This window comes from Eptatretus burgeri, chromosome 14 (genome assembly GCF_056783735.1).
Source record: "Eptatretus burgeri isolate ZD-2024b chromosome 14, Ebu_testis_v1, whole genome shotgun sequence".
Lineage (NCBI taxonomy): Eukaryota > Metazoa > Chordata > Myxini > Myxiniformes > Myxinidae > Eptatretus > Eptatretus burgeri.
In genome coordinates this window covers 12,841,564-12,866,563 of record NC_140974.1, presented here as the reverse complement: position 1 = coordinate 12,866,563, position 25,000 = coordinate 12,841,564, and the positions used below count along the sequence as shown (strand labels likewise).

At 38.8% G+C, this 25,000-nt stretch overlaps 1 protein-coding gene and 1 long non-coding RNA gene across 2 annotated transcripts in view; both read left to right on the top strand.

Annotated features, from left to right (window-relative positions):
* Nucleotides 1-316, top strand: part of LOC147012673 (uncharacterized) — a 1,793-nt gene extending 1,477 nt beyond the window's left edge. The window contains exon 3 of the long non-coding RNA XR_015051029.1: nt 1-316. This exon is cut by the window's left edge and continues 147 nt beyond it. This is a non-coding gene — a long non-coding RNA (uncharacterized LOC147012673).
* The window catches only part of ADCY8 (adenylate cyclase 8), a 331,462-nt gene that overhangs the window by 172,192 nt on the left and 134,270 nt on the right, over nt 1-25,000 (top strand). The window lies entirely within an intron of this gene.

Here is a 25,000-nt window from a genome sequence, read left to right as displayed (position 1 = left end):
CAGTACACTGGAATTCATTTTATTGACCTTGAAAGGATGACAGGCTCCTGGTGTGTTAATTCAGTGGTCAACGAGGCTTACTCATATTACCATGTAATTATCTTTATAAAACCTAATTATTATCCACTTTTTGTTTCAAAACAGAATATGGTGTCTGAGTTTCGAAATCACAAGACATCTGAAGAAGATTGCTGGGAAAGATTATACATTCTCGCAAATGAATATTTAATATTTTCAATATTAATAAATTATATTTGTTTTGTTTACAATTACTTGATTCTGAATTTCAAGAAGAGGATCAAGACATGAACGAGAGGGAGGGGTTGGAGGGTGGGGGTGGGGGAGGGGGGTAGGTGCGCTCCCCCAATGACCCATCACCCCCTCATCCCATCCCTCCCCTCCCCATGTGTGTGTGTGGGGAAGGGTGGGGGTGGGATGAGGGAGGTAGTGGGTCAAAGGTGGGGGCGCACAGGGGGATGAGGGGGTGGGGCTTGTGTGGGCGGGGCTTGTGTGGGCGGGGCTTCGGTGGGGCTTGTGTGGGTGGGGTGTGTGTGGGAGCGCTTGTGTGGGCGGGGTGTGTGTGGGTGGGGCTTGTGTGGGTGGGGCTTGTGTGGGCGGGGTTTATGTGGGTGGAGCTTGTGTGGGAGGGTTTATGTGGACAGGGTTTATGTTTGTGGAGTTTTTGTGTGGAGCTTGTGTAGGCAGGGCTTATGTGGGAGGGGTTTATGTGGGCAGGGTTTATGTGGGCAGGGGTTTATGTGGGTGGAGCTTATGTGGGAGGGGTGAATGTGGATGAGGCTTATGTGGATGAGGTTTGTGTGGATAAATGGATGGGTGGAGAGATTGGTGTATGGGTGGATGAGTGGAGCTTGTGTGGATGGGTGGATAATTTTTTAATTAAATAAACATGTTGTGTGTGGGGAACTAATTAACTAATCACAAATTATGTAAATATGATGAATATGGGTGGAGCTTGTGTGGGGTTTGTGTGTGTGGAGCTTGTGTGGAGTTTTTGTGTGGAGCTTGTGTGGGGTTTGTATGTGGTGGGGTTTGTGTGGGGTTTGTGTAGGAGGGGCGTGTGTGGGTGGAGTCAAAAAGGGGAGGAGTCAAAAAATTTCAATTTATTGGAGCTTGTGAGGGGTTTGTGTGGAGCTTGTGTGGGGTTTGTGTGGGGTTTGTGTGGGCGGGGCTTGTGTGGTGGAGTCAAAAAGGGGCGGAGTCAAAACATTTCAATTTATCTTTGTCTTTTGTAATTCCTGTGAATAAAATGAACCTAAAATCTCTTCCCCTTCCAAATCATATATTTTATAAGTCCAAGGAACCGTATCTATTACATCAACAATTTTAAAAAGTTCTTTCGTCCATCGTTCAGTAAAACCCTTTTCAAAATGAGATTTCCACCTATATATTCTTACGATATCACCAACTTTGAACTTAGGTTTTCTGACATTAATCTCTTTTTCATATTTTAATTTTGTAAATGTTTCTGATGGTTTCATATTTGTTGACGTGTGAATCGTGTCATTATACTTATCCACAATATCCTGAATAAAAGATGACCATTGTTGTGAACCGAGTTGTGTGAATTTTTTATATAGTCTCTCTTTTAAGGTACGATTAAAACGTTCAACAACAACTGCCTTCCCTTCATTAAAGGTACTGTCTAATGTAATACTGTTATTTTTTAGAAAATTCATAAATGTCTTGTTATAAAACTCTCTCCCCTCATCAGTCCACAATTTTTTAGGTTTTCTCTTACTTTTATTAAATATCTGTTGAAAGGCTAACATAAGAGTATTACCTGTTTTGTTTTTTAATGGGACAACCCATACGTATCTACTCCTCAAATCAATAACGGTTAAAGCATACTTGTACCCCTTATCATTATTGAGTTCAATCAAATCAGCAGACCAGATATAATCAACTTCCTTGGAATAAACTTTCCTTCTCTGAAACTTTGTGAATATTGGTTTATGTAATTCATCAGCTAATTGCTCTTCAGTCTTAATGGCATCATTAGAGCCTATAAGTTTTTGGAATTTCCAAGTCCAAGTTTCAATTTAGCACTGATCATCTTCTTCACAATGAACCGATCAACTTTTTCTCTCAAGGTTGGATTTTGTATCAGAGACAAATTATACAACATTTCTCTATCGGCTTCATGCTTTTCTTCCAACGTTGTGGTATTCCTATAATCAATATCGTGTCTCATGCACACTTCATCAACTCTATTGATTGGTTTACTCCAGGATTTAGGATTGTCTGCCTCATCTAATCTTTTATCCAAGTTTGTGCCTGGACCACAGAAAGAATACCCTGGAAGATGTAATTCCCCTGGTATTCCAGTAGTTGTAAATTTACTTCCTGATAAAAACTTTTGTATATCTCCTCCGAGTTTGTGTTTGGAGATAAATTGATTTTTTTTTGAACCACACACCGAACATATACCTTTTTGTATAACCCTGTTATTTTTACTTTTAATATATGAAATATTTTTAGTATTAGTTTTCTTTTTACATTTGAGACAATAACTCATTTATTTATGAGAAAAATTCCTGCAGAGTGCAAAAACCTTTTTGTTTCCAACATGCACATTTGAATCTTAATTTTTAAAACATAAAGAATCCTTAGAAATGCCTTCACTCTCTCCTCCATTTATTTAAGAAAAAAAATAAAAATAAAAAACTTGAAATAAAATGAATATCTTGTCGATGTTAATATTCTTGTCGAAAGTATTGCAAATAGACTTGTCAATTCTTTGTTTTCCTCCTCGGTGGGTTGAGTTATTTTCTGTAATACCACCAATCTTTTTTGAATCTCACTGGTTTCCATATTTTGATATTTATTCATCCACTCTCTTTCCTCCCTCTCCTCCCTCTCTCTCTTCTCTCTTTCCTCCCTCTCTCTCTCTTCTCCCTCTCCTCCCTCTCTCTCTCTTCTCTCTTTTCTCCCTTTCCTCCTTCTCTCTCTCCTCCTTCTCTCTCTTCTCCTTTTCCTCCTCTTCCCTCTCTTCTTCAACTCCTTCCTCATCCCTTACTATCCTTGAATCGCTTACACCCCATAGAATATTATACATATATTGATCAGGATTTCTTGTTATTCCTGTATCCAAAATATTTTTTTTTACAACAGGAAACCAATAAAATTTCTTTTGAATTTCTAAAAGAGCCTTACCTTTTCTTAACTTTATAATTTTTTCATTATTTAACATTCTAATTAAATCTAAAGTTGTCGGTTTCTCAACATCAGCATAATGCCAATCTTTTATTGAAAATACCTCATTCTTATGTTGTAGAACATATTTATTAAAACACCGAATACCCTTTTCTTGAAGGTATGCTTGGACACAGAAATGATAATTTTCTTGAAGCCTTCTTGCTGTCATTTATGTATTAGAAATATATGTTAGAATAATATTATGGCACGAAACACCTCCCCATCTTCCCATAGTTAAATCATTTTGTATTTCCTTACTTATTATATATAATCCTGTTTTTTCTGTTTTCATGAGATAAACAAGGGCAAAACCATTATTATATTTACCCTTATTAAATTATTTTATTTGTTGTTTACTAATCGTGGACCCACAAAGCTCATTCTCGATACCAAGTGGATAATATTCTTCCTTACGAGACTGATTTAATTGTTCCATGTCTTCGAGGTTAATTTTAAATGACCAATTATACCCTAAATCATTCATATCATACCCCCATTGTTCTATTCTCATGCAAACGATACGCCCTTCTTTATAAAAATTTATTTTAATTCGAACTGTGAATTCTGTATGACCTGGAGATAATATCAACACTTCTGTATCTTTGGAATACACGGCTGTTTTATTTAAGGATATATATATATATATATTGTGATAAATCGCTTAATCTCACCAAGTCATTCGCGTCAGTCGGGCTTGGATAATTTTTTAATTTATAAGCATTTCTCATGTTAATATTTTTGGTTATATTATATTTATGTCGTTCAGCCTGTGCCTTTGTGTAATAATTTGATAAATCAATATCCAGTTCTTGAGATACACCAAAGATAGAACCATCTTTACCAACATAAGTCATTTATATTAGATTAAAAATAATATCATAAATTTTTTTATTTTTGTTGAGTTGAAATAACACATATAGACATAATTGACCACAACACTTGGAATTTAATTCTTGGACTTGAAATGTTTGATAAACACCATTCTGTAAGAATTTTATGACTTCAACAGGTGGTGGAAGACCAAAACTATCAAAATAATATTTGTCTTGACTATTAAAAATACAAACCCAATGAGAACCGTTCCCATTATTATCTTCTAAGTTCATAATAATATTCTTTGTATGTTTCGGCACATTTGTTAATTCATCTCTCATACAAATAACCACATTATGAATTTTTAATTTCTTACAATATTTACCAAGTTGTAAATTTGATGTTGTATTCTTTCCAAATTCTTTCAACCACTCATCAATGCTAATTTATTTATTAGAAAGATATAATCCATTACCTCTTTTAGTTAATTTTACACCTGCTTGTGCTATTGAAGAAAGCATATCTCCAACTAACAATCTCGCTTTATCAGGCAGACCTTCAAGTTTTTCAGCAAAATCTACAATTACACCACTTCCACTAATTTGTTTCTCCAACTCTTTGTTATGTCTTTCCAATTCTTTTTGAGCCTGGAGTTGAGCCTTCCTTTCGTTGACAGTTTTCACCGCTGTTGAAATACCACCCGTCAATGCTCCAACCGCACTTAAACCAGCAAATAAAGGAATTAGAAATGGGAGAAATCCTCCACTCGTCTCTCTTATTGAATATTTTTTCAACATTGGTTTTGTCATTTTAATTTTAAGTGAGCCAGTGTCATTCAAGATTTTAACCTGTTCTCTTGTGAGCAAAACATCAATTCTTACTGCTCCTTTTCTCTGAATTGTATTAACGTTAATCGTACAAGGCTTTTGATTTTGAACACAAGATGATAGTTTATGAAGATTGATTTGATTAACATATACCCCAGTTGGTACTTTACCACTCATTTATTTAACAAAAAATTATGTGAGACTAATCATCACACCATTATCTGTATTAATCTGCAATTCTGTTTCTTCCAAAAGCAAACAATATGTATCAACTTCTTCACTCTCTCCTCTTTCAATGTATAGGGATGTATCCACTCGATTAGACATTATAGTTTCCTTTTGAGCGCTCAGGTCAAACGCATAGATTGTATACAAACTTTTAAATGCTGTCATATCCAAAATAGGTTCTTTATTTCCATTACTTTCACACACCTTTTGGTAAGACTTGTATGCTTCAGCAAAATCATTTTTTCCCCAATTAATTTCCAATCTATCTCGTGGATAAAATGTTCCATCTAGAGAAACGCGAAGTTGTTTCACCTTAGCATTGTCACTCAATGCATTATTCTTATCAGTCGCAGTATCACCATCTGGCTTTTTAAAAATGATCCACAGATATCGTGGCTTTCCTTCCAGAACACCCAAATTCCACGTGTAAGTAGTTTGGTTGAGTTTAACGTGTTGACATCTTCTTTTGAGGTATGATACACTGAGTGGTTTCTTTGAGTTAAGTCTTCGATTCAACATCTCTTCTGTTTTAAGATTAGGAGTATATTCACTGATATACCAACTCATTTCCTCAATTACAAATTTATTCTGTTCACCAAAAGCACTACCAACACCAAAAAGCAATCGATTTTCATTATCATTCCTTTGTAGTTGAAATCTAATTTTAAGACCATACAGAACTTTATCATGATCACAAAATCCAAATATACCTTTAAGAGGAACTGCCACAGTAAAACTATTTTCTGCTTTTGTATCATCATTATACATTCCTTTCCTTTGAGTATATCCAGGGTCTGTGTTTGTTCCCGTTGACATATCAGGAATAAAACCTTCGACAGACCCCTTTCCCATTCTATCACTGAATGTATAGAGTGTAAATTTCATCATTTCAGATACAGCAGAGACATAATCAACCGCTTCAACTTCTTGTGTTCCAATATACAAACGCACACTATCAAACATTTTCCAGAAAAAATCATTTACAAGTGTAGCATTTGTGTTATTCCCAGCTTTAGTGAATTTAAATTTACACAACAAGAAACTTTCGGAGAGATTCAAATAGGTTTGTTGATTATTTATTTCAAAACTTTTTGTACCATTCGTATTCCAGTCTGTTCCAGTTATTGCATTTACCTTGAAGTAATCTTCTTTTTTAGTGGAGTTTGAGATAATAATAGTATCATCCAAATCATAGATACTATCAATTGCTTCCATACTTGTATTTATTTAGAAAAAAAGATGTTAAAACTTTTGAAACCGTGATCCAAGTATTTGAATTATTTTCTGTCGTTCTTGAGGGGACAACTGAGTTTTGCCTTTCTTAATTTCTTTTATTGCTTGTAATTTATGAGATTCCTTCTGAGCATCTTTTATACTCTTTACAGCACCTGCTACATTTCCCACAGCAGAAGCAGTTGAACCAATTAGATCTTTATGTTTAAGAATAGTTGAACCAATACCCATTAGAGTATCAATTATCCCATCTCCTCTAAATTGATGTCCAACACCCCTTTGTCTCTTAGGTTTGTAGTATCCTCTACCAAGATACATACCTTCACCCTTGTAGTATGGAGAAAGGAACATCCCATCCCCTGTAATTATTTTATATTTTCCCAACTCGTGTTTCCTCACAATAACCATCGTATTTATTTATTGGAAAACTTCACGTAGGTGAATTCTGATGGATATAACTTCTCCATTAAAAGAAATCACACGATTATCTTGGTCGGTTATCCTAAAATTTACTCTGTGTATGGTTTTTCCTGACACAGGTAGATAAACCAAATTTTTGGGTTCCATATTGAATTTATAACCAATTGGGGTTGAGTATGCGCTGAATGAAAATATTGTATTTGTTTTTTTTTCCATCCTTATAAGCACCATCAATCAAATCACAGTGAATTAACACTGAATTTATTCCTGAGGATATTTGAATGACATTATCACTGTAAAACGCCCCATTAGTTTCAATATTTTTTGAGGAGAAACCCAATAACTCTCTAAATGAATTATCAATTGTGAAATCTACCTTGTAGTTATTTTTAACTTTAATCGTTGATTTTGAAGTATGTTTTTGAATGTCTATAACAATATTTTTTGGTTCATCACCCTGTTCTTTCATAAGACGAGCAATTTCGGAAGATATTTGAGAAATCTCATATGCTACGGGTGAGACTGTTATCGTTTTGTGTCCACTTCCCGGATTATAACTAAACTTGTCATTTTTCTCGGTTATATTAAATAAGGTATTATAAGTTTCCATGGACAATAAAGATGCCTCATATTCTTTTGTTGTGTCAAGTTGTAGTGGGTATGGGAATGAAGATGTGTGGTCGCTTGTTGTGAAATTGAAACTAAGGATTGTGCTTCTCATCTTATTTAATATGAGATAAAATGTCTTTATATCGATATTTATTAATTATTTTCATGTTCATCAACTGGTCTAAAATGGCTGATGCTTCATTAAAACAATTGTTATTTCCAGCCTTCTTACTGCCTAACAACAATAACAGTCTATTAACTAATTGCGATGGGTCATTTGGAAGAAAACTAACACCTGAACCAAGGATACTTAAAGCCTGAATAATGTGTTTCTCCTTCTCATTCTTCCTACTTTTACCAGAAAGACTAAGACGTTTATGAGCTCAAAGATGAACTGAAGTAGTTCCGACGCACACAAGGGAAAACGGCATTGGTGGCGTTGCTTGAGTCGGACTCTTGGCTGTCAGAACTGTGCTATCTCGTTGACACCTTTGAACATCTCAATGTCCTCAAACCGCTCCCTCCAAGGCAACGATGCCAACCTCATGATTTTTCACGACAAAATGAGCGGATTTCTGGCGACTCTAAAATTACTGGCAGACAAAGCAGCTGTTAAGCGCTTCAGACTTTCCCCCCGTCTGGTGGAGCATCTAACGACCTGCCAGTACGATGATACTGAGCTCAACAGTCTTTCTGGGGAGATAGCACGTCACCTTCGGTCGCTGTTTGAACAGTTCGAGCACTATTTCCCTGAGCTGGATGTGCAGTCCTTTTCTGTGGTTCGGGACCCTTTCACGGCTCCACTGGACTCGATTTCTGATGAAGATGATACAGCACAGGAAGAGCTTGTACAGCTCCAGTAGGATTCAGGAGCACAGGCTCTTGCGTGGACGAATTCGTTGTCGACATTCTGGTGCAAAATGCTGCCGTCCTACCCGACCCTGTCATGGCGCACCATTAAGGTTCTCATGCCATATCCTTCATCATACTTTTGTGAGCAGTCGTTCTCCACCATGGTGGTGATTAAAACAAAGTACAGAAATCGCCTTGAAATGGAGCATTATATGATCCTGGCATTGTCATCTACTTCTCCACAAATAGAGAAGTTGGGTTCTGAAAAACAGGCTCATCCTTCTCACTGATATATCTGAATGTCATTCGGACTAAACTTCTGAAACATTCAACTGTACTATTTGGATACTGTCGGCTATTCTCTGTTTACTCGTCTATGAAAACATGGCGATGGTGAATAAAGTAAACAGTAAATGTTCTTGTGCCATATACAATCTTATCTTATGTATTATGAATTGGGTTTTCAATCTTTTGGGTCACGCGATGTAGAGAGGTTCTGAAATTGGGTCGCCACTAAAAAAAGTTTGAAAACTAATGCGGTAAGGTGATCCGGTTTGAACAAGGCGTACCGAGGGCGTGTCCCCCAGTAATTCGATCACGTGACCATTAGGTAAATGGTATTTATTAGACGGAGGACCCTAAGTCACGTGGTCGAGTTATTGGCGTTCACGGTCGATTTGCGACCCGCCACGTCACAAAGTTATTCATGTGCGATGGCCTGTGATTCCGGAGAGTCTGGTGGGAACCCGAGGTAGCTTCTCCCTTCGTGGTCTTCTTGACCCAACCCTGGGTCCGCAACAATATTTTTGGGGGGAAACTCCCCCTGTAGACCCCGTTGACCACGATTTTTATGTCATGAACAAACTTTGATATGACATGGGTGATGAAGGTTGTTGTCAAGTTTCATTAGAATTGCATGTGTAGTTTCTGAGAAGAAAGCAAATTGCTATTTTGGGGGAACCCTTGCAAAGATCCCCTTCAGGCCTGATTTTTTTATGCCAGGAACAAACTTTCGTACATACACAGTGATGAACGTTGTGGTAAAGTTTCATCGAGATTGCATGTGTAGTTTCAGAGAAAAAGTTACAAGTATTTGTGGATGGATAGACGGACGGTTGGATGATGTGCCATCCCATAAGCTCCCCGGAACTACGTTCCAGGTGAGCGAACAAACCCAACTGTTACAAAGCAGTTATACATGAAGGAGGTTGTCACCTATCATTACCTCCACCACCAAAGATAGACAGAGCACGGAGGTTATGTTATCACCCCTGTTTGTCTGTCTGTCTGTTTGTCTGTTCGCAGGATATCTCAAAAAGTTGTGGACAGATTTGGACGAAACCTGGTGGACAGGTTGGGTGTGTGACAAGGACAAATTGATTCGATTTTGTTGAGATTTGGATCCAGATCCCCCACTGTTTTGTCCTTCCCACTCCCACCCCTCTTGTCTCATGCCCCTTTGCTGTGTGTTGTGTTAGCTCTCATACGAGCCTCGACAATGTATACAAAAAAAAAAGATCTGGCGACTAGAATTTTTTTATGTTTTAAGTGATTCTTCACCATTGAGAGATAGGGCCAAAACAACATATTTAAAATGCTGTGGATGGGTTTGGACAAAACTGAGTGGATGAGTTGGTAAGGTGACAAAAACAAGCCAATTCAATTGTGGTTTAGGTCTGGATGCAGATCCTATCAGTGGGATACAAAACGTAAACTGTTCTGTCTAGCGAAGGTATGCGCTCTAGCGAGTGTCATCCTCATTTTCCAAGAAATCACAGAGTAAAGATACAAGGACAACACTACAACACATACACTCTCAAAAAAACAAGGCATATACTTTCATGGTAAATCTCATGTATATCTCTCAGATCGTGATGATCAACAGAAATATTAACATGGATGGAGCAACCGAAGTATATTTCATGACAGTAACAGGGGAGAGGGAGATGGAAAAGCATTGGCAAAGTCCATCGGTTCGGCCGAAGACGACGTGATTTGAGGACAAAAACGTTTTGGACAACCAAACTTACCAAATGAAAAACATTTTAATGCGTCAGTTCAGGCATACGCCTGATAGTCATGACAACAAGAAGGAATTTAAAAATAAAAGACCCTTATCTTGCCAAAAGGTGACCACGTGTGACTTCTTTCAGGTCACACTGAGGTGAACAGAGCTGCTATCCACCAGGAGCGACTCCCTGAGGAATATCTGCCTACGAGAGATTCCGATGAGAATCGTTCTACAGAGTAACCATGAAAAATATGCGTTTGCCTCATAATGTCACCAAATGACGTCATAATGTCTCAAGCTTGACATATCGAGAAAGCACTCATCGAGGTGTTCAATTTGAGGTATTACACGATATGGTACCTAAGATTTCAAAATTTGACCTTGGGGTCAAAATATTTCGACCTTAGGTGCTAACCATGAAAGTCAAGGCCAATTGCTACCAAAAACTAATCAGCTGAGAGCCAGACCATATACTACATTCCCATAAAGTTTGGAGATGATTCGATTAAAATTACTCAAAAAAATAAGGGTTTCATCGACTTCCATGATTTACCGCAAAGTGACCTTGACCTTTGACCTTGACCTTTATGTGTGCTGAAGGGTATTGTAATAATACTACGATATGTGTAACCACAAGAGTTTCCGATGAAAATTGTGCTCTACAGAGTGATATAAAGGTGAAAAATCCAATGATTACAGACAAACAAACAAAAACAAAACAAAAAAACTTACCAAGTAACAGATCTTGCAAAAACTTCATTTTGGCAAGATAATAACATTGAAAACCTTATCCACATTAGATAAAAAAAGTGTAAAAGAAGTCTGCCTGTCATTGAAAATACATTATATGCTTCGCCTGCTTGGTATGAGAGCAAGAAGCAACATCGTCATCTGAGAAACCACATTACCAAAAGGACAAAATCGAGTTGTTAGTGTCTCGTTCTTCATAAATGGTGGGACATTAGAAAGTATTATCTTCACGGCTGGTGTGTCTGGTGGTCAAGACGAAAACAAAGTGGCCTTTATCAGGTTTGTGCGAGTGTTTTAGTGTTCCCGTTTGGGCGAGTGTTTTCGTGTTCCGGTTTGTGCGAGTGTTTTCGGGTTTTGGTTTGTGCGAGTGTTTTAGTGTTCCGGTTTGTGTGAGTGTTTTCGGGTTTTGGTTCGTGCGAGTGTTTTCGGGTTTTGGTTCGTGTGAGTGTTTTCAGGTTTTGGTTCGTGCGAGTGTTTTCGGGTTTTGGTTCGTGCGAGTGTTTTCGGGTTTTGGTTCGGGCGAGTGTTTTCGGATTTTGGTTTGTGCGAGTGTTTTGGTTTGTGCGAGTGTTTGGGTTTTGGCTTGTGAGAGTGTTCGGGTTTTGGTTTGTGCGAGTGTTCGGGTTTTGGTTTGTGCGAGTGTTTTCGGGTTTTGGTTTGTGCGAGTGTTTTCAGGTTTTGGTTCGTGCGAGTGTTTTCGGGTTTTGGTTCGTGCGAGTGTTTTCGGGTTTTGGTTCGTGCGAGTGTTTTCGGGTTTTAGTTCGTGCGAGTGTTTTCGGGTTTTGGTTCGTGCGAGTGTTTTGGTTTGTGCGAGTGTTTGGGTTTTGGCTTGTGAGAGTGTTCGGGTTTTGGTTTGTGCGAGTGTTCGGGTTTTGGTTTGTGCGAGTGTTTTCGGGTTTTGGTTTGTGCGAGTGTTCGGGTTTTGGTTTGTGCGAGTGTTTTCGGGTTTTGGTTTGTGCGAGTGTTTTCGGGTTTTGGTTCGTGCGAGTGTTTTCGGGTTTTGGTTCGTGCGAGTGTTTTCGGGTTTTAGTTCATGCGAGTGTTTTCGGGTTTTGGTTCGTGCGAGTGTTTTGGTTTGTGCGAGTGTTTGGGTTTTGGCTTGTGAGAGTGTTCGGGTTTTGGTTTGTGCGAGTGTTTTGGTTTGTGCGAGTGTTTGGGTTTTGGCTTGTGAGAGTGTTCGGGTTTTGGTTTGTGCGAGTGTTCGGGTTTTGGTTTGTGCGAGTGTTTTCGGGTTTTGGTTTGTGCGAGTGTTTTCGGGTTTTGGTTCGTGCGAGTGTTTTCGGGTTTTGGTTCGTGCGAGTGTTTTCGGGTTTTGGTTCGTGCGAGTGTTTTCGGGTTTTAGTTTGTGCGAGTGTTTTCGGGTTTTGGTTCGTGCGAGTGTTTTTGGTTTTTGGTTCGTGCGAGTGTTTTTGGGTTTTGGTTCGGGCGAGTGTTTTTGGGTTTTGGTTCGGGCGAGTGTTTTCGGGTTTTGGTTTGTGCGAGTGTTTTCGGGTTTTGGTTTGTGCGAGTGTTTTGGTTTGTGCGAGTGTTTGGGTTTTGGCTTGTGAGAGTGTTCGGGTTTTGGTTTGTGCGAGTGTTCGGGTTTTGGTTTGTGTGAGTGTTTTCGGGCCTTGGTTTGTGCGAGTGTTCGGGTTTTGGTTTGGGCGAGTGTTTTCGCGTTTTGGTTTGTGCGAGTGTTTTCGGGTTTTGGTTTGGGCGAGTGTTTTCGGGTTTTGGTTTGTTAGGGTTTGTTACCATAACCTAGTGTTGAGGGTGCTCAATTTGATGTGATTCACCATTTTTACGACTTCTGAGAGCACGCTCTGCAAGGTTTCTGGCAAGGTACGAGAGGCGAGCGCTTCTCGGTGAATCATGCAGTGTACCGTGGAGGTCTGAGGAGCCACCTCAAGCAATTTAGCCTTGAATCCAGAATGCACTCCTAACATTGCTGGCGCGCCGTCTGTTGTAGAACCGAGCAACTTTCCGAAGTCCAGATCATGGTCACGATAAAACTGCTCTACTTTCCAAAAAATGTCCTCGCCTTTGGTGGTGGCCTCCAATGGTTTGATGAGCAGAGGCTCATTGACAAAGCTATCAGCCTTGATGAAGCGGACCCAGACGATGAGTTGCACGTACGATGCGATATCAGTGGACTCGTCCAACTGTATGGCGTTCCACGGCGATTCCTTGATATTCTGTACGACCTGAGCCGTTACGTCCAGACTCATATTTTCAATTCTGCGTTGGATGGTGTTGTGTCAGAGGGGTATAACTGCCAGTTTCTTCGCCGCTTCCTCCTCAACCATCAGAGATACCATGTCCTTTGCGCATGGCAGCACGAGTTCTTCCACAATGGAGTGAGGCTTTTTAGTCTTGGCAATATGGAGCGACACTCGATACGAGGCCTCTAATACCCGAGAATTGGTCTGATGGCATGTACTCTCTCTGTCAAGACACGTATTCTTGAGTGCAAGAAGTTTCCTCTCAAAGAACGCTCTCTCCTTATCCTGATAAGGTGCATGTTTTGTAGTCAAATGCCTCTGCAACTTATTTTGTTTCATAGACTCTGTAGAAAGCACTTCGAAACAAATCACACACTGAGGCCTCTGTGCCCCACTTTTATCCACCACGTAGTAAAATCCAAGGTCCAGAAATTTATCCTGGTAAGAACGTTCTCGAGATTTGCTGGTGGCCGGTGCTGCCATCACAAATAAGGTCTTGAGTCGTACATGGAGACGTGAATAGACATTAATGATAGAGTTAGAGTCCGAGTCTGATATGCCATGGATCAAACCACTAATTTCCCGCCAAAATTAACCGCCCTTCAGGCCTGTCACATTTGCCACGGCGGCCGTGGAGTCTCCAAAATCTACGGCCACTAGCGATTATACGGCGGCCACAGTATTTCCACGGTCACACAATGCAGCAGTCACATGTTTTTATTTTTCGGGGAGCCGCACGGCGTATTTAGAAATTGTGGAGACCGAAAACGTTGTGGTGCCGTACGGTCTTTGATTTGATGTCGCACGGTGACCTTAGGGCGTCCCTGCGGCTGCCATAGAATTTTCAAGGCAGACGCAAGGTAGCCTCAAGGTGCCCGCAAGGTGACCGCAGGGGGGCCTTAAGGCGAACGTGCAGCCAGACGGATGGTAACGAGTGGGTATATACGAGTATACCAGTTCTTTTTTTACTGAAATAAAAATATAACAGTTCGGAATATACCAGTATGTGGTGCCCCCAGAATCCGAATTGAATTCGTTCCAGGAGGCTGTTCGGATTGCAAAAAGTTCGATTCCCAAACTATTTTCCCAATAAGAAACAATGGAGTGAATTAATCTGTTCCTGGACCCCAAGAAAACCCACTTTGAAGACACTTTCAACTGAATTTCCCCATGTTTAAGGTAAAATAAGATGAGTAAATGACCTTCGGTGGCGGTGTATTGGATGTAAACTGGTACAATCACCAATCCAAAGCTCCACACAGGCTCGAGCTCCGGCCTGGGTTCCGGTGGCTCGCGCACTCTGCGAGAGCTGCCCCCAGGGCAGCTCATCAAACATGATGCTCACAGAACCACAATCACTTTCATCAAACGCATCGGGCAGAGGTAATCATGAATATTACAAATTTCAACCGGTTTTTCTGTGAAATTAAATCCTTGCCCGACAGTCCGTCACACCACGTGATCGGATTGCTTTTTTGTTATTAATTAAAACACAAGATGAGTAAAAAAATAAGATAAACAGCACAAATCAAGGTGAACCCACGAGGTAAAGTAGCGATCGACACACGAGAGATGCTTTCACGAGGACTTCCACCGACGAACTGAATGAACAAAGCGCGAAGATGCGGCTCGAACAGGTGGGGGAGACACGTGAACAAACATGAACGCTTCGTTGTGTTTGGTTTTTTAAAATGTGTTCGGTTTTTAGGGCAAAATTCATTTTTCACTGATGAGAGACTACGGCAGCCGCACGAATAACGCAAGCCCACCGTACGCCCTACGTACGGTTGACATGGAACACAACTACGTCACAACTATGGCATGTCGAATTGCTATGGCCAACGTAGAAATGAAAAAACTTATAACTCCGCATTATAGTTCCACGGCGACCCCTACGGCCTGTAAAGATAGCCAAATGGCATAGGGCCACCCTGAGGCCACCAAAGAAACTTTGCGGCCGCCGCACATTTGTCAATTCAGAGGGCGTATGGCCGCCGTATGCTAGCCGTAGAGCAAATGTGACTTAGGCCTCAGCGAGCACGCGCATCGGCTGGATCCCATTCCAAGTGTCATGTTGCGCCGGTTCCCATACTTTGAACGACCTGTTTATATTACACCCCGTAGAAGCGAACACCGATCGAAAACGGACAATTTTTTTTCGCTGCAAGCGGACGCCCGCGACCCCACAAAATTTGCTCGGCGACCCCACTTGGGGTCGCGCTCCCGGGTTTAAAAAAACCAAGCATTAACACAATCATCAAAGATAGCGAGGTTCTTTTTTTATTTATCTAAATCTTGGGGAGAAGGTATATCATCCGTATTATCATTTAGAATACAAGTTATCACTTTTGAATACAAGTTATCGATTGCATTATATCTTCAATGTTGTAATCATTAAGTTTGTTTTGAAGTTTAAATAAACTGATTATATCTTCTTTTTGTAGACCAGCATTAAAACCTTTTGAGAGTAGTTGATACTTTACTTCATATAAAATTCATCTTCGGTACTTTCATTGGTGCTTTCACAATCATCTATAAAACTACTTTCATAACTATCGTTTGAACACAAACTCTCGTTACCATAACTGTCTTCTGTTCCAACAGAGATACTGTCATCACTCTCATAATAATCTTCAAAATCTTCAGTTGAATAATGACTCGTATTTAATTAGTTGAAAAACATTACCATCTTTTGCTTTATACTTTTTTTCATTAACAGATTCAACTACTACCTTTTTTATATTAAAGGTAATTTTAAAATGCTCCTTCACTACTATCGAATGAAATGTCATTTCACCTGATATATTAACATCCTTTATTTCATCAGGATTTACATCTTTAGGGTTGTTGAAAAAAATACAAATTTCTCCTTGCATATTACAGATTGTCTTATCTCTTCTTTCTAAAGCTTCATCCATGAGGTTTTTCTTTTTTGATACTTTTTCTTGTTTCATTGCTTTTTCTAGTTTTGAATATATTGCCAGAAGGAGAGGAGAAACTTTTGTTACAGTTACTTTAATTGATGTTCTTCCAGATATACTAAAAGCCCTTCCACTGAAGGAAAATGAAGAACTCATTCTTCACCATAATTGTTTTTATCCAATAGTTGTTATTTTTATCTTTATTCAATTTTACATCCTCGACATATTTCTCAATATCTTTTACAAATTAATAGATTGATTGAAATTGGTCTTTTGTGTCTTGATACATTGTATTTATTAAGTGAAAAAAGTTGGAGCATAAAATGGAGCACAGATTCATAGAGCACAGATTCACCTATAAATTTAATGGAATTTTCAATAAGAAAATTTTATTTTAAGCAAAGTTTTGTTATATAAATATGGTGAATACAACGTTCTGCGATGTTTGTAATCATGAATATAAATGTTATAAAAAACACCTTAAAACCAACAAACACACATTCAATCTTATCAGACAAATATCTCCACTTGACCAAGAAACAAAACATTGTGATAGATGTGATAATGATATTCTTAAAAAAAAATTGTAATAAACAACTTCAATCACACAAACACAAGAACAATGAAGAAAGGGAAGGTACCACTAAATTCTCCATTGAAAACACTGATGGGGCATTTAAAGGACATATAAAAAAAAAGATTGTTTGGCTTTCAAGACCCTGGACCATCTTCAATCATTGAAGCTGTTGATATGGTTAAACAAGGTATTATAACTATAATTAAAAACACATTAAGTTAAATGAAAACTTTTAAGTTTTATATGGGAGTAAAATTGAATATGGTAAGAGAAGGTGATGAAACTACTCCCGATATGAGGACAAACCCTCACTTTATCTCATCATTTCAAGATTTTGTAAGATGTGATGTTTTCAATTAACTCCAGAGACAAGAACAAGATGTTGATAACACTGTAGTAGGTAGTGGATTTGCTATTACAAAAATAATCTTTTTAGATATACACATTTTAAAATCAGATCCTCTTCAAGCTTCTTCTTATATTGATTTACTAAAAGAGATAAAACTTAAGAAAGTGGTTGTTAATATTCAAAACAAAGATAATAAATGTTTTCTATGGTCTGTTCTTGCTCACTTACATTCTCCACAATGGAAACCTGAAAGGGTTGAACATTTTAAGAAATACGAGAATACATTAAATGTTAAAGATTTAAAGTTTCCAATGTCATTGAGAGATATTCCTAAATTTGAGAAAATGAATAATCTATCTGTTCATGTGTATGGATTAACGGATACAAACAAAGTTCAGATATTAAAAATTTCAAACAACTATAAAAATGATGAAACACACATTGACCTTCTCCACTTTACTTCAGAGGAAAAATCACATTATGCTTTTATCAAAAATTTCTCAAGATTAACCAAATCACAACTATGCAAGAGAAAATGTAAAACGTATCCTTGTAAGACATGTCTCAACTCCTTTCATACAAAAGAGCGATTAAATCAACATTCAAAATATTGCAGTAATCATAAATCAACCGAAATCAATTTAGCAAAAGCAGGTTCAAACATATCATTCAAAGATTTTAACAAATCTATAAAACATCCATTTGTGATATATGCTGATTCTGAAAGTATCCTTGAAAAGATAGATACTGTTTCTCCAAATCCAAATAAATCAGACACAAATAAATGTCAAAAACATACTCCTTGTGGTTTCTGTTATTATATCAAATCATCTGTTGGTGATGAATACAAGTTAGAACTTTGTAGAGGAGAAGATGCCTCAGAGGAGTTTGTAAGACGATTGAAAAAGGACTGTATAAGACCAAGAGAAATAATAGTTAAAACCTATAAACCAATGTTATTAACAAAGGGAGAAAAAAAGGAATTTAGAAAGAACAGTATCTGCCATATTTGTGAGAAGAAAATTGAGGGAGAGGTCAAAGTTCCGGATCATTGTCATCTTACTGGAAAATATAGAGGTCCAGCTCATTCCCGTTGTAATCTTAATTACAAGCCCCCAAACTTTATTCCTGTCTTTCTGCACAACGCTCACTTTCACACATATCTATTTATAAATGAACTTTCAAAGACATCTGGAGATATTTCTGCCATTCCAAACTCAGATCAAAAATACATCTCATTCACAAAAACAATTAATACATGCCCCATAACCCATGTCAGATTTCTTGACACATACAAGCTTATGGCAAGTCCATTATATAACTTAGCATCAAATATTAAAAACTTACCGCATCTTAAATCACATTTCTCAAATCAAGAAGAGATTGATCTCTTACCACAAAAGGGAATATATCTGTATGACTGCATGGATTCATTTGAGAAGTTTAAAGAAACACAACTTCCTTCAAGGGAAAGTTTCTATTGCAAGTTGAATAAAACTCATATTTCCGATAGAGATTATATACAAGCTGAAAGGTTTGGGAGAGGTTTAATATAAAGAATCTTGGAGTATATCATGGTTTGTGTCTTAAAACTGATGTATTGTTATTGGCTCATGTTTGAAACTTTTAGAGCAGTCTGTCATAATAAAATTTTTTATGGATTTGACCCCGTTCACTATTACACAGCCCCGGGTTTGGCTTGGAGTGCTATGTTAAAAATGACGAAACAGAATTTGGAATGAATCAGTGATAGAGATATGCTTTTAATGATAGAGAAGGCTAAAAGAGGAGGAATATCTCAAGCATGTTCCAAGAGATATGCTAAAGCAAATAACAAATATCTTCCTGATTATAATAAGAATGAGGACAACTCTTACCTGATGTATTATGAATATGATGCTAACAATTTGTATGGGTGGGCTGTGTCAATCTTTACCTTCTGGAAAACTTTAATGGGTAAAAGAAAATCATTATGAAAAAGTTTTACAAGACATTGTTGTCTCCTAAAAAAGAATTGGATGAAGCTGAAGTTCGATATTATTTTGAGGTTGATTTAAAATATCCAGAAGAACTTCAAAACAAACATAACGACCTACCTTACGCCCCTGATAAAGAAAGTCCAAGTAAAGAATGGTTAAGTGATTACCAACAGTCATTTAATATAAAAAGTAAATTTACAGAAAAACTACTTACGACATTAAATACTAAAGAAAGTTATGTTTTGCATCAAAGAAACTTGAGACAATATTTATCTGCTGGGTTGAGAGTGAGGAAAATTCAAAGGATTTTGAAATTTAAACAGTTGTTGGTCAAAGAAGTATATCGATTTTAATACAAAAAGGAGAACAGAAGGAAAAACATATTTTGAGAAGGACTTTTATAAATCAATGAATAATGCTGTATTTGGAAAGACTATGGAAAATGTTAGGAATTGAGAAAACATAAGACTTACTTCATCTTGGAAACAGGCTTCAAAGTTAATTAATTGACCAAGTTTTGAGTGAGCGGAGGTGTTTTCAGAGAACTTTTGTGCTATTCATTTGAAAAAAAGAGTATTGAAATTGATAAACCTATTTATATAGGAACATCAATTATTGACTTGTCAAAGTCGTTAATGTATGACTATTACTATAATAATTTAAAATGAAAGTGTAAGGATAATGTGTCTGTTTTTTTGGGGGGTTTTTTTGGTATACCTTGTCGAGGCTCGTATGAGAGCTAACACACAGCAAGGGGGGCATGAGACAAGAGGGGTGGGAGTGGGAAGGACAAAACAATGGGGAACAGAGACATTGGGAGATCTGTGGAAGGGAGAGGGATGGGATGGGGAACATGGGAAATACAAGATGGACATAACAGGGACTTTCAGGAAGGAAAGCAGGGAATTTGAAGGAGGTGGGCTTGGGTGGATTATCGGGGGTAGAAAAGATCGAGGATTTGGATGGGGGATGATAAGAGGTGGTGGTGAACAGCTGTTTTGAAGGCCTGGAGGGAAGAATGGGATTTAATACAGTGAGGGAGTTTATTCCAAAGGTGGGGAAAAAGAGGAATGAAAGAGTAGAAGTGAGCAGTGATTCGTGATTTTGGTAGATTTACCAGAAGGGGTTTGTTGGCGGACCTTGAGCACCCTGCGGAAATGTGGTGGGGACAAATCGCAGAGAGAGCAGGGGGCGAGGCTGGAGAGGAGATGGTAGAAGACAGAATGACCACTGACCATCCTGTGGTGATTGATTGAGAGGCCCAAAGACTCAGCCTCATTGCGGGAGATGCCAATGATCTGAAATGCCTTGATTTCCACAGCGTGAAGCCGAGAAAGGTGGGAGGCAGGAGCACCAGCCCAGAGGGGAGAGCAGTACTCCATCAGGCTGCAGACAAAAGCTTTGTAAGTGGTCAGGAGCTCAGGTGGGCCGAGGAAGGACTTTGCATGACAGAGGATTCCCAGTCGGCGACTGGCTTTGGAGGCGAGGTTTGAAATGTGGCTTTCCCAGGAAAGGTCATGGCAGATAGTGAGACCCAGAAGCTTGAAAGAAAGGACTTCTTCCAGAGGATTGTTGAGAAAGTGGATGGGGGGGGTTTTCGAAATGGTCCTTTCGGAGAGACATAGTGAGAGTGTGAGATTTGTCTGGATTGAAAGACATGTTCCACGTGTTGGACCAGTTTCTGATTTAATCCAGATCTGCAGTGAGCGAAGAAGCTGCTGCTTGCCGGTCTGAGGGATGACCGATGGTACGGCAGAGGGTGGAGTCATCAGCAAAGAGATATAGAGGATTTTCCAGAGAGTCGGAGAGATCATTGATGAAAACCAGAAAAACAACAGGGCCCAGAATGCAACCTTGAGTAACTCCAGCCTGGACAGGAAGAGGGGATGAAAGAACTCCATTTAGGGCCACACGTTCACTGCGACAGGAGAGGAAGTATGCGAGCCATGAGTGGAGATGGCCTTGAATACCATGGGAAGAGAGTTTGGTGAGTAGTGCAGGGTGCCAGACCATGTCAAAATCACGTGATATGTCCAGGGATACGGCTCGGATTTCCTGTCTGGCATTGAGGACCTCCATCCATTGTTGGGAGAGCAGAAGCAGCATATCTAGGGTCGAGTGACCTGGTCTGAAACCAAATTGATGATCGGACATCAAGCCATTGGAGAAGAGGAAGGATTTAATGTCTGAAAATGTTGGAAGAAATTGTTATATATGGATACAGATAGTTTTATATTAGAAATTAAGACAAGTGATGTATATGAGGATATGATTGATAATATTGATATATGAGTCGAAATTCGCTAATGCGTTACAAAAGCGTGACAGCCGGTCAGAAAAATCGTATTCAAATAATTCCGCTCAATTCGTCACTTCTGGAATAATTTGATACCACATTTTTGGGTTTCACTCATTATAAACGCTTCCAGTCACTGGAAAACGAAGAAAATATAGAATGTTTGCCAAAAAAGTGGGGTTAACGTGCGTCAGGTTTGACCGAAATATGAGTTGATAAAATGCCGTTTTTCACATAATAGCAGAGATATCACGGAACATTTCGGGCTTCTTCATCGGAAAACAATGACGTGTTGTTTGTGTAGTGCCACTCGGCACACGTCTATAGCGTCATCACTTCTGTTGTACCTCGTTCACGTGACCTGCAGACCATTTTCACGTGCGTAAGAAATTTACAGACCTGCATCATCAGTTTCGTCGGGCGTTGTTTTGCACGATCGGCCATCAATAGAGGCAATTCATGCAGATCGGTATACTACAATTACGATGTAATACATATAATTGATATCTTTATTGCAATGCAGCTAAATAGTAAAGCTTATCATCATTTATGCTCCCCCGTGAAACTTTGACGGACACATATTATGCACGTGAACCGAGGAAACATCGCTCCGTACGAGCAATTCGTTGATCTTTCATGCGAAACGTTTTGCAGAACAAAGGATTCTGAACATATTCTCTGGGGGAAAGGCGACTAATATTCCAATAGACGTATGCGAGTACGGCTACTAGGGGTATGCAAATGCGTTCTACGCGGACGTCACAAAACTCGTGCATCGGAATCAACGTTTTTCGGAACAAGATATGTAAAATCGGACAAATGATGAATTTCGATGCCGCGCACTTAATTACGGACGTGTCCTACGATATGGAACTACGTAGTGAGAATAGAATATTCGACACTGGGCAAAGGCATCCAAAAAGAGGCAAAATTATAACGTACCGAATTCCATGAAGGCAATGTAACGCATGAGCAAATTTTGACTCGTATATGATACAAGTAATTATAAATCAGGTGATGTGTTGTTTTCATCAAAGAAAAAAAAGGTTATTGGTAAGTTTAAAGATGAATTGGGTGGGAAGGTCATGAGTGAATTTATAGGATTGAGATCAAAGTCTTATGGTTTTTCGTATATTGATAATAGCATTGAAAGGTGTGATAAGAAGCTAAAGGGAATAAAGAAAAATATAAGCCAGGAATCAATAAACTTCAAACATTATTACAACTGTTTAACCTTAAAGAAGGAAGAGTCCAGAAAAATGAATACAATAAGAAGTTATTAGCATCAATTATACACAGAAGAGATAAATAAGAAAGCATTAGTAGTTTTTGATGATAAAAGATATATTTTAGAGAATGGAAACAATAGTCTCCCTTATGGTTATAAGTATAAGTGTTAAGATATTGGGTTGGGAATTTTAACAGGCTACCACCATCTTCTTACTGATTTATAAATGATATAACCAAGCAATAACCAAACCAAAGAGTGGAGATGTAATCAGCCTCAGTATTTAAATGGGAAACATAAAGAATGTGAGAAATTGAGCCTGGTGTTGGCGCAGTGGTTAGGACAGCGGCTTGGGATCCAAAAGGTCCTGAGTTCAAGCCCCGTTGGGCCACTGAATTAATACACCAGGGGGTTGACTCAGCCTGTCATCCTTCTGAGGTCGGCGAAATGAGTACCAGTATACTGGGCCGGTGTATGCCCCGGTTAAAATAGGTGTACCATATCCCTGTGTTGTAAGAGGCGACCAGGGTTGCGTCAGGAAGGGCATCCGGCGTAAAACATGTGCCAAATCTCTATGCGGATCATACGGATGATCCGCTGTAGCGACCCCTAACGGGAGCAGCCGAAAGAAGAAGAAGAAGAAAGAATGTGAGAAATATCAAATAAGTCTTATTGAAGAAATAACCAGGGTAAAAGTAGATAAAACAAATAAGCGGATAAATTTAATTACAAATAAGTTGGAGGATGTAAAGAAAAAAATTAATATCCTTGAATGGACTGAAAACTTTGATGGTTATCAATTGAACAATGGAAAAACAATTTACTACAATCTCAAAATGATATGTGGCTCAGGAGATGGTCAAACAAGAGCATTAAGAGAAGTTTATCATTTCATTTCTGCTCAACAAAGACACTTAAACCAAGAACCAAGTTCCAAGTTATTCTTTGTGAATATTGAATATACTCAATGGAAATGAATGTTATAAGAAAATTAAGTTATTCCCTGAAGTAGAACATGGACAAATATTCGTTGGTTCGCTCTTTGAGTGTTATGAAAATATGAAAGGGAAGAAGTGCTTTAATCAGTAAGTCTCAATCTTTCATAGTCTCAATTTTACATTTGCTTGTATGGGAGGGAAAGGAATAGGTGGGGAAAAAATGTCTCCTACTTTGAGCTTTTGGGGCTTGGGTCAGAAAGTTTTTCCCTTTCCCCCCATTCCTTTGAAGGGGTGTCCCAGAAACCCCATTTACCATCTACTCATGCCATTAAGTGTCAGAAGAGTAGAGGTGATCTTCCTCCAAAAGTCAGATCTCTGGCAGATGGAGAATTTGTGACCGGTTTTCAATGCAATGTACTGACTACAAACTTTTCTCAAAGTCGATGGCATTGGAGATCTGGTCTTGCCTGATCACAGCGTCTGTTTACACGTTCGTTCCATTTCCGACATTTTTTTTGTTCATGATTTACTAGACACTCGCCAAGCCGAAAATGATTTTGGAATCGTGTTTCTTGACTGAGAAAAAGCTTTTGACAGCATTGATCACGCCTTATTGTGGCGTGTTTGAAGCATGTGGCTTTGGAGTCAATTTCAGGACTTTTATCACTCTAATGTACACTAACATCTCCAGTATAATGAAAGTTAAGCAGCTTGTTTCCCTCATACCGGTTCAGAGAAGGGTACAGAAGGGTTGCCCGGTTTCAGGCTTACTTTTTGGCTTCGCAATAGAACCGCTGCTTCTTACATTCAGAGAGAATATCTCTGATCTGGCTTCTTTTCCAAGGAGCCCTTCTTTGATTGTATCAGCTTACGCAGATGATGTGTGTCATAATCAGGAACAACCATGATATTATTGCTCTTGTTGAATTCTTGATGAACCTTTTTCTTTGCTTCTTCTCTTCGAGTTAATTGAAGAAAAGTAATGTATTCTTGGGTTCCAAACAATTTGTGGAAAAAAAATTGGGATGGCTTGATTGAAGAAATAGAGAGAAGACTGAACTTGTGGAAAAGAACCTTGCCACATCTTTTTTATAGGCCATGTCTTTGTGGTTAATAACTTGGCTGCTACAATTTCATGGCATTGGTTTATTTGCCTGAAACTTCCAGAAGTGCTGCTGGGCCTGATCCAGGCCAAACTGGTGGATTTTTTTTTTTGGGGGGGGGGAGATTTAATTGGCTGCGGCCAAACGTTATATGTCATTCTTTACCCAATGGAGGTTAGAGCCTGTTCATGTGAAGTCCCACGTCATGGCCTTTCGCTTGTGCTCCTTTCAACGCCTACTATATTGTTACGAATTTGGAATTCAATCACACACAACATACAGGTTCCCTTAGTCAGCTATGTCGATAAGTGCATGTTCCCTAGATAGCTTACCTTCCATTGTTTAAATGTTTTGAAATAGATTAGATGCGCTGCGGATCGATTTAATAGTTAGGGAGCGAACAATGGAGACGTCCGTCCCCCTCTTCTGCGAAGAGGAAGAAGAACCCT